Source organism: Myotis davidii, unplaced genomic scaffold (assembly GCF_000327345.1).
Source record: "Myotis davidii unplaced genomic scaffold, ASM32734v1 scaffold296, whole genome shotgun sequence".
Taxonomy (NCBI): Eukaryota; Metazoa; Chordata; class Mammalia; order Chiroptera; family Vespertilionidae; genus Myotis; species Myotis davidii.
Window position 1 is genome coordinate 1,926,121 of NW_006288889.1, and position 4,129 is coordinate 1,930,249.

The following is a 4,129-nucleotide window of genomic DNA, read 5'->3' on the forward strand; positions in this document are numbered from 1 at the left end:
ACAAGGAGCAGGGAGTAGGACATCCCCTGAGGGCTCCCAGTCTGTGAGAGGGGGCAGGCTGGGCTGAGCACCCCCCCCTGCACGAATTTTGTGCACCGGGCCCCTCGTAATGATATATTCACTTATTTTTTAGTTCATTCTCTATTATTAACCTCAGAATGCTTTGTACAGGTTTTAAAAAAATACTATATATAAGTCTGTTTCTATGTCTTTATCTCTCTTTCTGTAAAATTTGAGAACATCTTCCTGATAAATAATAAGCACAACTATAAATAGTAAGTGAAAATATTGGATGCATAGAAAAGTAACCTAAACCTTGCAAATGGTAAAAATAAGACTTGAACCCAGGACAACATTTTTTCCCCAGTAAATCAGACATTTATTAGTAGTCATGTAATATAGACTCCATGGAAAAACAAAACCCAAAATAGTTTTTATAGTAATGAGTAGAGTCCTGGAAACGTGGAAGAAGATAAAGCAGACATCTGTGTGTCAAGATTGTGGTAACCAGTCACTTTATATCTGTCATTTACCAGATTTGAGGACACATTGCACATTTTCAGGGACATGCTATGCTACTCTGCTCAGATTAGGTCAGTGATCAAGGGCAGTGAAGTTCATTATTTACTACAATTCTCCCAGGACTTAGGTTTTCCAGCCTCTTTTCCTTGATAACCGTAACCCTGACTGATCCCATGACTCCGCTGTAGATACTCATTCTCTTGGGAGAAAACATCAGGTCTGAACAAAGAGAAGAAAGCACTGGGATTTGGCAGAGGCCAGGAACATGGCGTTGGGAAGACGCACACCTGGGCTCGGGCTCGGGCTCGGTCGGTGGGGAGGACGGCCACTCTGCTTTAGGTATTTTCTTATTTTTAGCTCTTATCAGGCTGCAAAGGCTCCTTAAATTAGGTTGGACTTCTCTCTGTTTGAACAAAGCTTGCTTCCTTGGGTTTCCTTGGGCATTTTTCTCCTAGAAGAAGGCCTTATCTATTTTCCTTTTTATTAAGGAGTCTTGCATGACACCATTTCCTTGGCATTTCCTCTTGAGATTGCTGCTCTGAATGCTCCAGCCAAGAGGAAAAGTTTGTTTGGGAAGGGGCGCTGCTGTAATAAAGTGGAAACTAGCTGAGTTTTCTTTAATTTCTTTAAAAAGATTTAGACTCTATTTCACTTAAGCCTTTAAAATATTTCTGGGTTTTCATACTATCTGTGTTCTCAAGCTGTCTCTCACACATGCCGAGACATCTGCATACAAAGTACATAAAGTGCTCTCCTTAAAAATGAAGTGGCGGAGCCCTGGCTGGTGCCCGATTGGTTGGAGCAGAGTCCCACACAGCAAAAGGTCGAAGGTTGATTCCTAGTCGGGGCATGTACCAGGGGGTGGAGGTGGCACCCACCGCAGCAGTGGCCCCAGGAAGATGCCTAAGGGCATGGCACCTGAAGGGGAGCTGACAGGTCTGGCCGAGGCCTCCCCTCTGCTGTGAGGGGCCCAAGCCTGACTGCACAGAGCTTTCCTGTGCCTCGGGGCTAGCCCACAGCGGGGCTGTGGGCGGGTTGGAACTGGGAGAAGAAACGACTAGGGAGAGCAGTAGTCTGCTTGCTGCTAGCCCCCAGTAGCTGGTGTGGGCTGCTGTGGGCTGGTGTTACGCAGAATTTGAGTGGCTGTCATTTGTCTAAACACGGCATCTGATCAACAGTTGGTAGGTATGGGCCCCTGTGGCAGCCTGTGAAGTGTCTTAGGGCCAGAGCTGTGGGTGGGAGGGGAGTGCCGAACCTGCCCGACCACGCACTAGTTGTAGGACCTGTAGGGAGCAGTAACCACAGGGACTCAGGGAGCAGAACCTTGGCACCTCTTGCGCTTACCGACCTCTCGGCCAGTGGGAGGCGCCCTGCCTCAGGCAGGTGTGCAGTCAGACAGCAGTTAGTTCACAGCAGAACCACTTTGTAGATAATTGTGGGTTTTGTGGTTGATTTTCAGACACCCCCCCCCCATTGCCTTAACCTTCAAGCTTGCTGTATGTTGCTGCTGAGTGGCTTCCAGGGCTGCCTTCAGGACTGTTTAGGAGGGTAGCCCAGTCTGCCCCAGGGGCAGGTGAGGGGGAGCTCTGCACTTCCGAAGGGAGGCAGCTCCTGGGTCGTCTTGGGTCTCCTCCATTTGGTTGTTTTCCATGAAGGATTCGTAGCTCCCGGGTTTATTCCCAGACGCTCTTGAAGCTGTTAACGTAAAAAGAAAACAACATTGAAATCTGTAAAGAATTGTTGTGAGTTTATTTGAGCCAAACTGCCGACATATGCTGGGAAGTAGAACCTCAACGAATTGAGATAATGCTCTGGAGAATGGGGAGTTCATACCTTGTTTTTATAAATTACCATCAAAAGGAAAATACTTAAGTGGATTACAGGAAATTCATTGGTGATTAAGGAGGTGAAGAAAGCAAAGGGAGGGGGACTTCTGGGATAGGATAAAAAGTGAAATGATGGACATACGCTTCTGTTACATAGATGGATACAGGATAGTTAATGTAGTTAACAGTTGACAATTAACATGATAACTATAACAATGAGGGAATGCCCTAGTACCATTTGTTGTACCCTGAGGGGTCTGGGGGAAAAAAGGGAAGCTACAAGTTACCCAAACATTTCACAGGTATGTTATCTTAGATGCAAAAAGACAATAGGCTCAGTAAAGATGTAAGTTCATCTTTGTCAGGGAAAATACTGGCCTAGGACATGACTACCCTCTATAACAGCGGTTCTCAACCTGTGGGTCGCAACCCCTTTGGGGGTCGAACGACCCTTTCGATGGTCGCCTAAGACCCATCGAAAAACACATATATAATTACATATTGTTTTTGTGATTAATCACTATGCTTTAATTATGTTAAATTTGTAACATTGAAATTGGGGGTCACCACAACATGAGGAACTGTATTAAAAGGTCGCGGCATTAGGAAGGTTGAGAACCACTGGTCTATAACCTGTTCGTAGTCAAATTTTTAATTTTCAGACCATCCTTTGTGGTTATTTTAGGTCTTTGAGTTTACACAACTGCCATCAGGCCTTCCCTGAACTAGTCAGTTTAGCATATGGCCCCTTTAGTCCACTGAATACAGATCACTAAATTGACCCATCACTGGAGCACCTACCACTCATGTCTTGGTCCTCATTGGTCTCCTGATCGCTCATGGGAAACCGTTTACTGAGGCCTGTGGTGCGCAGGCCCTGGCAGGTGCTGGGTGCAACTTCTGCCTCTGCCTTAGACGCTGATAATTAGTGACTTACCATCTGGGTGACTTATTTTGTTTTCTCCTTAAAACAAACATTGAAGCATGGTGAAGGGTAGGTGCCATCCCTTCTGCTCGCCCCTGGCAGCCCTGGTGTACATCTGCTGCCCTGGCGTACTTCCTACTGGTGCCTGGGGCATTCTCCGTGTCCTGTTTGGGCGATAAGGTAATATGGTCATTTATGAGTGGGTGTTTTGTTGCAGGTTGTGTGGCCTCTGCTCTGTGGGCTTCTCCCACACTGGCAGCCACACCTGCTTGTTTCACGTGTCTGGGAGATAACAGTGATGCGTCCGTTAGCTACAGTGTGGCCCTTAACTCAGTATAACTCTAGGGGGATAGTTTTAGGGGGATGGACTTTTCGTTTTTTATTGGGAACATAGGTTTGGAGGTACATACTAGAGTCTTCCTGATATCCCTCATGGGGCCATAGTTGCAGTTATTCTGAATTATTTAGGGAAGATGATAAAATACGCATGCTCAGGCCCCACTCCTAGAGATTTTGATCCAGTAGATCTTAGTGAGACCCAAGCACATATAATTACCAACAAAACAAAACACACCCGAAACCACAAATCTCTGCTGGTGAAGCCCTGGTGACCCCTCTAATGGAGGCCCCCTGCCCTGCCGGGATGCGCCTCGGAGCGCGTGGAACGGCGAGGCTCTCGGTGGTGAGAGCACTGCCGGCCCCGCAGCCTCTGCTCAGGCCAGTCTGCACACTCCTCCCCCGGTAGGACCCAGCTTTAACAAACCTATGTTTCAAGAGAAATTAAAAAATTAGGTTTTAGAAATGTTGCGCCCTCTTACTTTTTGTAATGTTCAATTAAAAAAAAAAGCCCCCCCCC

At 46.7% G+C, this 4,129-nt stretch overlaps 1 protein-coding gene across 24 annotated transcripts in view; it reads left to right on the forward strand.

Annotated features, from left to right (window-relative positions):
• Positions 1–4,129, forward strand: part of MAP4K4 (mitogen-activated protein kinase kinase kinase kinase 4) — a 237,950-nt gene that overhangs the window by 112,335 nt on the left and 121,486 nt on the right. The window lies entirely within an intron of this gene.